This window comes from Pogona vitticeps, chromosome 1 (genome assembly GCF_051106095.1).
Source record: "Pogona vitticeps strain Pit_001003342236 chromosome 1, PviZW2.1, whole genome shotgun sequence".
NCBI classification, from domain to species: Eukaryota; Metazoa; Chordata; class Lepidosauria; order Squamata; family Agamidae; genus Pogona; species Pogona vitticeps.
Genome location: NC_135783.1, coordinates 268810666 through 268822724, shown reverse-complemented (window position 1 = coordinate 268822724; position 12059 = coordinate 268810666). Strand labels below are relative to the sequence as shown.

The 12059-nt window shown below is 42.2% G+C and overlaps 2 protein-coding genes across 2 annotated transcripts in view; both read left to right on the top strand.

Annotated features, from left to right (window-relative positions):
• Positions 1-12059, top strand: part of SPON1 (spondin 1) — a 385887-nt gene that overhangs the window by 252023 nt on the left and 121805 nt on the right. The window lies entirely within an intron of this gene.
• The window catches only part of LOC144586143 (uncharacterized), a 100773-nt gene continuing 99105 nt past the window's right edge, over positions 10392-12059 (top strand). The window contains exon 1 of the mRNA XM_078384007.1: positions 10392-10406. The gene's annotated coding sequence lies outside the window, so the exon portion shown is untranslated. The remainder of the gene's footprint in view (positions 10407-12059) is intronic.

Genomic DNA, 12059 nt, shown 5'->3' with positions numbered 1-12059 from the left:
TTAAACATGTACATCACTGCAGACATGCCGATGAAGGCTGTGTTTATCTCTCAATGGCCAATCGCAAAGCAAAGCAAGCAAATGTGCACAATGCAAACATGAGAAAAGCTCAGTCAAGGACAAATGAACGTCTTTTGCACTTTAGGGAGCTCTGCTTCTACAAGTGGAACTGAACATCTCATGTGGGTTTAGTCTTAATCCTGTCGAGATTTTGCAATGACAAATTGCAGCTAATAAATGAGGTATCAATCACATGGCAGCCACACAAGAGGGTCTGCAGGCAGCCATATGACTGGCACCTTGGTAAATAGCCGTAATTCATGGCCACAACTTAATTTCACTTATTTCCAAGAAAAATTCCAGTAAGATTCCTCTTCTTGCTTCCTCAATGGTAAGAAGTCATGAAGCACTGTTTGGCTTTCCAGGATGAAAGAGAGCACTAAAAGTTCATGTCATAGTTGAGTCCTTTCTTTTGCATGGAGAAAGACATCATAGAAATACAATGAATATATAAATATTATCAATAATTGTTTAATGTGCATACGTACAAGCAGAGCATAAAGGGAAAAGATCAGACTCTTCCTTCTCTATTGTTACATTTGTATTCTGTCTCTATGCCAAGCCAAGGCAGAGAGCAGCAATAAAATATGAAGGCTGTTTTCATTTACTGCATGCATAAGAGTATAACTGTGAGTACATGGTCAAATATTGTGGGATTTCCTCCGCTTATAAAAAGGATGAATTTAAAATATTTTTTACTGATCACATGGCACAAAGGCTGATTCAAATTGATCCAGCCCTTTTTGCTCCCAAAGTGACTTTTTTTTGCTGTCGCTAGGAGGGGCTTCTACTTGTTCAAGCTGGAACAATTTGAAAAATAACCATGCGGTTAGTTATGATGCATACAGTACTTGTAGAGACAGCAGAGGGGGAGGGGCTGTAGGTGGTATTTCAGTTATGTAGGCAGTTGGGACATGGTGATCAGGACCAGGACAAACACTCCTGCATTCTTTCCTCTCTCCTGATCAACCTTTACATTTTTTTTAAAAAAAAAATCTTACATCCATAAGATTAGTGCTATATCACTGTATCACCTTATTGCTGGGTTCCTGGTATTATTATTTCCCATGCTTATATCCCATAAAAGGTTTGGCAGAGGTGGGATGAGAAAAGGAAAGGAAGAAGGGGGGATGTGGGCTGGAATGTGAAGCATATCACATCCAGTACTGCAGTTCTAACATATATGAAGGGTGAACTCCAGAATCAACCCATAGCCCCTGTCTCAGCACTGATTGTGATTTCAAATATAATACAGACTGAAAATCAAATCACAGCAGACTTCCAGTGTAGTCACACTCTGTGTTTTGTGCATGGTGTCTCTTTTTCTTGATTGAAAAAATTACCAAAAATTGCCAATATGTTAACTCTGAAGAATGAAAGGATGTGAAATTTTAAAGAATTATAATGTAAGAGAAGCCAAATGTGAGAGACCCATTCATCTCTAGTTCTAGGCCAGATGTCCTCTCTAGATGTGTCAGGTGGCTATTTCCATCATCTCGAGACAGCGTGGCTGATAACCATACTGCCTGAAGGTTGGAAAAAGTTGTCACCAAACACAGGTGGATGGCAAGGTTTGGGGTAGATTGTTGGAGGACATTATGTGGAGACATTTTGTTGGATCTGTAGTCACTCATAAATTTTTATGCCACTGATAGTTGGGTGAGCTGATTCATGCTTATTGAAACAAAAAAAAAATATGACATCTCTATCCATTAATAGGTTTAATTTGGCCTTCAACCTCCAATGTGTCTGTGAAGATTCTCAGTCATCCAGACCTGGTTATCTGGAAGCTGAATCATGGCAACTGGATTTCTTTCTTGTTAGGTTGAAACATTTCACTACTCATCCAAGCAGATTCTTCAGTCTGAGGAGAGTTGATAAGAGATTCCCTTATATATCCTCCATGTTAGTTTCACTTCCCCCTGGTCTCAATAGGCTCTTGGTGATCAATGTGGTGATTTTAATTTTCCCCTTTCCTGTAAATAGTAGTGCAGGCTCAGTAAAAATGTCTGTATTTTAGAAACACTCCCTCCCCACAGAAAATCATATTTGAGAAGTAAAAGGCATGCCCAACTGTTGCTTAATGTCTTTCGTGTGCATAAAAAGAATGACCTGATAGGCAGTGGTTTGAAGAAGCGGAGACCTGAGGGAGGAACAGATGAAGGATCCAGAAGGTAGACAAAAAGAAGAAGAGACAGCTGCGAAAAGTGGATGTCAAAGGGGAAGAACTGGGAAAACAAATCTAATAAAAGATCTGAGGACAAGAGGGACTGTTCACCAGAGAAGTGTGAATAAGCAAAAACACTTAAGAGGCAAGGAGGTTATAGGTCAGAAAGCCAAGGACATAGAACATTAAGGAGGTGCTATTTTAGAAGGAAGAGCAAAGGGGCAATGGTACAGTGCTTGAATTTCACAAATCTGCTTCACTGAAGGAGCAAAATGTTTAGCTCCAAGGTTTCAAGTCCTATATTTGACATTTAGCTTTATTATCTATATTACTGACACTCCTCTATAAAACTGTACATAATTAATTCCTTGTTATATGACATTTGAATGACTGTTAATGTAGAAAACAGGCATCCTGTTTACAGAGCACTACGCAACGGGCCAGACCAGTAGAGCCAATTTTCAGCATTATTTTTCAAACAGATGTACAGGACATGATGGCCACAGACAAGAGGCTTTGTAGCATCCAGATAGCCAGATGTGCCTGAGATGTATCTGGTGTGCCAGCTTTGGAGTCCTTTGCCAGATGTATGTCTCAAGCTTACGTTTAATAATTAGGACAGTACAAATGTGCCCTTAGGGTCATCCCCTCCATCTGCTCCCCATATGCTTTGCAAAAGCTTGTCTAGGGGATTCTCGTAATTGAAGGAGTTCCATGGGACTCTGAAAGGGCTTTTTGTAGAGCTAGAGAAAGTGGATGATTTTTGTTCTTGTATTTTCGGACCAAACCTGCATAGCCTATGGGAGTTATTGACTAAAATAACTTTTCCATAACTTTTACAGTCTCAGCAGTACTTCTGTTTGAGAGAGCTGTAATATCTAAACTTTTTCTAAAAAAATGACTTTGTAAAGCAGCAGTGAAGATAATGGGCCCTTGGATTTTGCCAGGAAGTCTTCCTCTCTAAAATGCAATGGTTTTTATTCTCAAATAACTCTTGGAACAGGAGAAGGTTTTGCATACATACATGGATCTGGGGGGCAGATGGTCTCATTACAACTCAATGGAAACTGATTTGTGGTTTGGCTTCCTGTCTCTGCCCATTTGAGAATAATCACAGCAAAAGTGAATAGTAGTGACACACCATTAAATTTGATGCTGTTGCACACGGGGGCGTTTAATCTCTTGGTGCAAACAGGAAAACAAAAAGCAAAGCTGTAACCATAGTACAATAAAAATGGAAACAGAACCTCTTGGAAAAGATGCACCATCGATCTTTTTGCATATTCCCCAATTATTTGATCATAGAAATGTGCCTGATTTCACTAAACAGAAACTGCATGAAGAAGAACCAGTGCGGAACAGTGTTATGTATCTCTGCAGGGTTTACCCAGAGGCAGTAAAAAAAAAATTCAGGAACAATTCTGAAAAGCCTGATGGGGTAGGTGATATAGATAGAAAAAACAGAAGGCTTCCACATGTGCTTCAAAAATGTTACTGAACTTTTGTCATAAACTCTGCATGTGTTTTAAACATAGTGACATTCTTTTCAATTCCCCACTGTTCCTCCTTGACAGGGGTTGGGCTTGATGATCCATAGGGTCCCTTCCAGTTTTGCAGGTCTAAGATGATGATGATGATGATGGTGGTGGTGATGTTGATCATGATCATGATGATGGACATCCCAAAAGATGTCTCCCTTCCCAGGAGGCCATCTCTGGATAAAACCCTGGGCTGAGCCAAGGTCTGGGATATGGAAAGTAGAACTTTGGATTACCATAAGCAGCTCCGTTACTTGTAACAAGTTCCTTTTTGAGCCAACAGGAACATAATGACATTTCTTTTGTGAAATGTAATGTGACTTTAGTTTGTGACTTTTGTTTTGTTTTGGGTTTTTCTTTTTCCTTTTGTGGAATGAGTAGCAGTTTCAACCGTTTTGGTAGATAGGGTGGTAGAGTCACCTTTTACCTTAATTGTGAAAGGTTGCCCAAGATTTGTTTGTTTGTCTTTCCCCCCTTAAACAAGAGTTCTGTGCCCATAAGGACAGTGCAGATCCTCTTGATAGTTCCAAATAATGTCCAGGAGGGCAATGTGACAGAGGAAGTACAGTGGGCCCTCGACTTACAGACGGCTCGACTTACAGACTTTTCGAGTTACAGACTTCTCTGGCTGCAAAATTTAGATTCGACTTGCAGCCAGAGAATCGACTTACAGACCAGAAAAAAACCAAAATGGAATAAAAATAGAATAAAAACCACTGGTTATGGGATTAATCGGTTTTCAGTGCATTGTAGGTCAATGGAGATTCGACTTACAGACTTTTCGACTTGCAGCCACCATTCCAATACGGATTAACTCCTTAAGTAGAGGGTCCACTGTATGGAGAGTTACCAGCCATATTTCCTGGAATAGCTAGATGTCACTTTCTTTAGACACTCCTGGAAGTGTGCCTAGCAGTCATCCATCTTTCCTGCCCCATCACATTGCTTTGCTATTCATTAAATTATCGGGGTGTGTGTGTGTCTTGCTCTCTAATGAATAATGCAATATGTTATGTTTTGATTGCTTAATGACGAACATAATTAATTACTTTCTAAAAACAACATTTCAAGCTCTAGTTGACAGGAGCTGTCTCAGAACTGGTAGAGCCAAACATCAAGAGAAAGTATGGCACTACTGGATTGTAGCCACTGAAAATGAGAAGACTGGTAAGGCTGTAATTGTCATGCTGAATACCCTACCATAACCCAAGAGAGGTTTGTTTTGAGGTCCTTTTTGACTGCAATTACCCTCAAAGCATGGTCAGTATAGTATCCTTCATTAGAGATAAGGGCATTCGTATACGAATACGGCTATCCCCACACCGGTGCCATTAACGAGGGTCCAGCCCCATGGGGCCGGATGGTCCACTCACCAGTCCTACACAGACAGCGTGATTCTACCAATGGCCCCATAGCATACGAGCCTCTCCCCTCTCCTGGCAGGAGGTGGGAAGACAAGCCTTGCTGCAAGGTTGAAGAGTGGCAAGTGGATCATGCGCTGCGGAGCCATTGATAGAATCGCGCCATCCACAGAACAGTGAGTGGAGCGTCTGGCCCCATGGGGCTGGACTCTCGTTAACGGCACCTGTGTGGGGATATTCATATCTGTCTATGAATACCCCCATCTCTATCCTCCATCCATCTTGAAGTTGCCGCCTAGTAGGGATGCTCTGAGTTACTCATGGGCTTCAGTTGCTTGTAGGCTGATTCAGAGTTCTACCCAAGGTTTGTCTAGATTGTACATTTTTATTTGGAATGTGAGAGAGCATCTGTGGGTGGAAAACTTGCCTCTCCCTAACATATGTCTGTGCATGCCTCTGAGGAGAATGCCTATGGAAAATTAGGAGAGAAGGAACATGCATTTATATAAACATCTGAGTAAATATATTCAGAGTTTCCAGATACAATGTACTCAAAAGTGGTTGACCATTTTTTTCCCCTTCTGGGTTCAAATACAGCTAGCAAGCAGAGTTTTTGACTGCAGCACTGCTGTTTAACCACTATGCCACAAAGCTCTTTTAAATAGTCTGGCTCTTCTCCTGAGAAGCACAATGAGGAATCCAACTCCTGACCAGGTGTGGCAATGCAGTGAGCGATTAAATTGTTGAGTGATGTTTTAGTGCTTGTACTTCATCCTGGCATATTTGGATATTGTGTATCATGTTCATCTTTTAATAAATGAATAAATATCCAAACCCTAGAGATATGAGTAGGGTTGTCAAGCCAGCAGCACCCCATTCCCTAAGATTTCAGGGCCAAAACTGAAAACCAGAAGGTGGAGCCTTGTGAGACCGACACTTTTTTTCCAGACTTTATGCCAAAAGGCTCATGGATTACAATTAGAGATGGGCACGGACTGGCACAATGGAAGTCCATGATGGTTCATCAGTATCCACGAACCATGCCAATTTTTTTTTAAAATAAACCAGTTCTAACATTTCAGGCTCATCTCTAAATTAAGGAGAGGTTCCTATGTAGCTCAGCTACACAGAAAGCCCCCCTTCATGGATTTCCTTCCTCATGCCTGCTTCATGGACCCCAGCACCTAACTTACTTGCTTCAGGATTCATCCGCCATTGCTGTGCTGCCCAGCACAGTAGGACGGTGGACTGTCTGGGGTCTACTTCCTCTCCCATTGCTTTCTAGGAGGTTTGGGGTATTTTGGGAAATGGAGTTCTTTGCAGATTCCCGATATCAGAGGTCCCCAATGCCCAATCTGCAGCCCAGTGCTGGTCCGTGGCCTGAGCCGGACCGGGCTGTGGAGACAGACCTCCCCCAACCCCCACATGCACTCCCCCCCTGCACAGCCTGTTTGTGCTTGCACCCACATGAACTCTCCCCACCCCTTCACACATGCGCATGAGTGCCCCCTGAGCACCACCCTGCTCCTTTGTGCATGCGTGCACGCTCCTTCGTGCATGCGCATGAGCGCAGGGGGGTGCCCTCCTTCCCCAGCTGGTCCGTGGGGCTAAACCAGTTGGGGACCGCTGCCCTGTATATTGCCCAATGGGCAGCCAAACTGTATTTCTCACAATTCCCTAAGCCTCCCAGGAAACACTGGGCAGGAAATAGGCTGCAAACAGCCTACTGTCCTACTCAGCTAAGCAGTGGCGGGGAGAAAGAGGCTCAGAGTAAGTAAGGTAGGTGCTGGGGCTTTCGGGGGGGGGGGGGACAAAATGAAATGAAACATCAGCAATGAAAAATTTTGGTGTTTCATTTCCTTAATGAAAACGTGGTTCCCTGAATCACTCATGAAATGAACCATGAACTGAACCACTTCGTGGGTCTTTTTGATTCATGGTTCGTTTCATGCTCATCTCTAGTTACGATGCTGGTGCTTTACTTAAGTGCGTCATTCCCTCCGAATGGCATAGTGGTCCCAACACTGGCTTGTCAAAAAGACAGGACTGAGGGAAGTAGATTGGAGAGAATTGTCCCTTTACCTGCACACCTGGAGAAGCATGGCAAGTCCCTGAGATTTTAGTCACCACCCAAAGACCTGGCAACCTTAGCCATGCAGGTGATGGTCCTCTTTGGAGCCAGTAGCAGTTATATAGCTGGAAACTTTGAGTCAGGGTCTCTGCTCATATCATGAAAACAGAAAACAAAACAGAAAAAGCATCTTGTGGCACCTTAAGGCTAGAAGATTTATTTTAACATGAAACTTCATGGATTACAGAGGTGCAATGAAATCGACAAAAGCTCATACTGAGATAATTCTTGAAGGTTTTGCATTTTGTTTGTTGTGATAGGTGGTGAAACAGGCTAACGTGACTAACTCTGAACGATATCTCAACTTAGTAGTTAATAAACTCTGGGTATGTGTGTTCTCATCTTGTTGTTTTTGTTGTTGTCTGCTGCTTGAATACAAGTGTTTGTAGGCAATTATTGCCAGATGTACTGAGACGTACTGTTACCTCCTGGTCTACACACATCTTGAATTGCTCCTCTGATGGGAGCTGGGCCTTATTTCCCTCTCCTTTTGCCTATCTTCTTTGCTCTCCTTCTGCCTAGTTCACCCTCGTTACTGTTCCTGTTGTTTCAACTGCCCACCATAGTGCACTCTTCCCATTTCAACCTATCAACCTGTTTTCGCTGCATCAGAACGCCTCTTTCTCTTATTTTTGTTTTTCAGCTTTGTGCTATAGCAATTGATCAGTGTGTGCAATCTTCCTTGTGGTGAACTTCATTGTTACGCCACCCGTCTTTCTCCCAAATAATACTCTGCTGTGAATTCCATGCAGCAGTTGCTAGGACATGTAAAATGCTTTGCACTGTATTAAAAGTGTAGTTGTTAATTTATAGTTCATTTCCTTTACTTCTGGGGAAGAAATTGGACGCTTCTTCTTTTCTCCAGGGGCTGTGCATTGCACTTGATGCTTTCCACCACCACCAAGGTGGATAGTCTTTGCTTCAGCTGGCCACTCTCTGTTCTCATAAAATAAACATCATCGGGCGAAGACCATTACAAAGAATTTACTGATGTTCCAAAAGTGAGAACTGAAAATACAATGGTTAGATATTATGAAACATTGGCCTTAGTATCATAAGCAGCAGTCTGGAACAAAAAAAAAACACCACCTGGAGAGTAAGGCCGTTTGTCCTGTTTTGACACTGCGGATATTGGTTTCAGCTTTGCGCTGTGCAAACACCCGCAAAAAGACTGGTATGATGGATGTAAAGAAACTTGAACAAATGTACAGAGGAGCCTTTGAGAACCTCCTTTGCTCCGAATAAAAAAGGGGAAACAGCAGATTTGGTGTCTCAAGTCTCTGGGAAGCTTTGAGTCACTGGCTTTGTATTACAAAGCTCTCTTCTGTATAGGGAATTGTATTTCACACTGTAAAGTAACTCACCCTAAAGAAACTCTTATCTCTTGGAACCACAAGATCTTTCATTAGAGAGAGAAATATTGTGCTCCAGAAACAAAACACCAGAAGCATATGAATATGAAAATTCTAAGTCCCTAGAATAGATGGTGGAAACAAACTGCACAGGGCAGGGGAGGTAATTTTTAATTTCATCTTCTTTCTTGTTTTGTTTTGGGTGCTTTTTTTAATTGGTGAAAACAGAAAAGAAATTAAGTTCTAAAACACCTCCGGACTGCAAATGGGCATCTCCGTGTGGAATTTTAACAAGGGAATTTTCATGTCAGACAAGACTTCTGGGACTCAAAAAGCACTTATTGCAGAGCTGTGGGAGATATTAATGCTTGCCTGCATTTGATCCATTTGTTTAGCATTTATGCCGTAAGCAAGTTAATGGACAGGAAGCAAAATTGCATACATCTTGTAGAGATTTGTTCTGTCGTTTCACGTTGTAATTTAAAGTTGCATAGGATTAGTTTTCTAAATTACCAACGCCATCAAAATTCAAGTCTCAAAAGTCTTCGTAGAAGTTTGCGTGATGGATTTGCTTAATTGGATAGGCAATGGCCTGGAAGATGAGTTGAGAAGGAGCAAATGCGGTGGGGGACCTGACTCTTATCATATTCTCAGTCGCTGCCCCAGATTCTGTGGTGCAATAGAAGGCTTACCCTACTGCTTACTGAACCACCCACTGTTTTTGAGTTGCTTTTTGTTTCACCATAGGCACAATGGGTTTCACTGAGTGATATCCAGGGCTATCCCAAGATACTTTGAAGACTGAGATGTAGGAGGATTTTTTTTTTTTTTAGTAAATGGTTTTGGTGTTTTACTACTTAATTTTGTTGGATTTATGTAAATTTTAATATGCAGTTTCACAAGCCACTTTAGAATTTGGAAGGTGAAAAGAGACCACAACATCTTTTCCTGAATAAATGATACCACTGACTAAGGGAAATAATGACTGAAATCTGATATCAGAGAACAGACCTTTAAGATATTGCATGGGTGGGCTTTTTTGATATCACAGAGACAAGAGGAGGAGGAGTAAGTAATTTTATCATCATCAAGCTAACTCGGTGTGCGTTGGATAGAACAACTGTCAGGTGGATAAACAGTTGGCTACAGAATCATATTCAGAGGGTGATGATTAATGGCTCCATCTCAAAGGGGTCAGTCCTGGGCCCTGTGCTTTTTAACATTTTTATTAATGACCTAGATCAGGGGGTTCAGGGAATGCTAACCAAATTTGCAGAGGACACAGCATTGCGTTGAATAGTTAATACACTGGAAGACAGAAATAACATTCAAAATGATCTGGATAGGCTTGAACACTGAGATGAAAACAGAATGAAATTTAACAGGGATAAGTGCAAAGTACTGCACTTAGGAAAAAGAAACCAAACACACAGTTACAAGATGGGTGATATCTGGCTCAGCAAGCGAGAAGGATTCTGGAGTCGTAGATCACTAGCTGAATACGAGCCAACGGCATGATGTGGCTAGAAAAAAAAGGCAAATGCTATTTTAGACTGCATTAACACAAGTATAGTCTCAAAACCCATGAGGTGCCATTTCCCCTCTATTTGGCACTGGTTATGCCTCGTCTTGAGTATTGTGTCCAGTTCAGGACACCACACTTCAAGAAGGATGCTGACAAATTAGAACAAGTTCAGAGGAGGGCAACAAGGATGATCAGAGGGCTGGAAACCAAGCCCTATAAGGAAAGATTGAAAGAACTGGGTATATTTAGCATTGAGAAAAGAAGACTGAGGGGTGATATGTTTTTGTTGTTGTTTAGTTGTTAAGTTCTGTCTGACTCTTCATGACCCCATGGACAAGAGCACACCAGGCCCTCCTGTCTTCCATTGCCTCCCGGAGTTTGGTCAAATTCATGTTGGTAGCTTTGATGACACTGTCCAACCATCTCGTCCTCTGTCATCCCCTTCTCCTCTTGGGAAAAGAAGACTGAGGGGAGATATGATAGCACTTTTCAAATACCTGAAAGGCTGTCATACAGATGAGGGGCAGGATCTGTTCTTGATTATCCCAGAGTGCAGGACATGCAACAATGGGCTCAAGTTACAGGAAGCCAGATTTTGATTGAATATCAGGGAAAACTTCCTAACAGTTAGAGCAGTAAGACAGTGGAACTAATTACCATGAGAGGTGGTGAGTGCTCCAATACTGGAGGCATTCAAGAGAAATTAAGACAACCACCTGGCAGATATCCTTTGATTTGTATTCTTGTATTGAGCAGGGGGTTGGACTCGATGGCCTTATAGGCCCCTTCCAACTTCATTATTCTATTATTCTATGATCATCATCTTAGAACTGCAGAGCTAGAAGGAACCCTACGGATCATTGAGTTCAGCCCCTGTCATGGAGGCTCAGTGGGAAACTGAACTCCCAACCTCTAGCTATACATCACGATACCTAAACTACCAGCCACCCAGCTTAACCAAGTAAAGGGGAGGGAGAACTATTTCTGGGAGAGCTCATTGTGAAAAAGAAGAATTAAGGGTAAATAGGCTCAGAAGTAGACATGGGCACAACTGAAAGAAATAAGCCTGGAAATTTGTCAAAAATCACTGGTTTGTTGGTTCAGGTTTGTCAAAAGCAATGAATCAAAACAAAGTGAACAAACAAACTTTTAAAGTGATTGTTAGTTCATTTGGTTTGTTTACCCATTTTCTCCCCCCTCGCCCCCCGACAGCTTGCTCCTGTCAATCAGAAGCACTAGGCAACCCTGGGAGGCATCTAGACACTACTAGATTGACAGGTCAGGCAGCCAAATGTGTGGCTCAAAGGATTCTGAGGGAGTTGCTTGTTCTTATTTATAAGACTGATACACAAGACCCATTTCTTTTAGTCAAAGAAACCTTTCTACCTTGGAACCAGGTTAGCCCTGATCTCCAGCAGCATATTGCTTCCCTTGTCAGGCACCCTGTCTCTCCACCTTCTCCACTGACCACACAATAACCTCTGTACCTCAGCTCAGACTTCCAGTGTGGCATTATCCATGGGGTTGGGGAAAAGGGCATTGTCACTCCGCAGTCCACTTCCTGATGAGCAATACCCTATGTCAAGCTCTCTGACATGAACCACTGCTGGAATTTTCCCCAAGCCACTTACTAAAGGGCACTTTCCCAGGGGAACCTACTTTAAGAGTGTATGACTTGGATGTCCAAAAGCCAGACTTCACCAAATTTGGAGGGGGTGTAGAAGAGTGCCAGGGGAGGCTTCTCTGTGTTTTTAGTGTCTCTATATGGCTGGGGAGCTGTTTTAGGGCTCCCAAACATACAAACCGAAACAAACTAATTTGTGGTTCTTCTTTTTTTTTTTTTTTCAAAAGTTCAGGAAATTTATGTTTTATGGTTTATTGGCTTCAATGAACCTCTGTTTTGCTGATTCATGCCCATCTCTTCT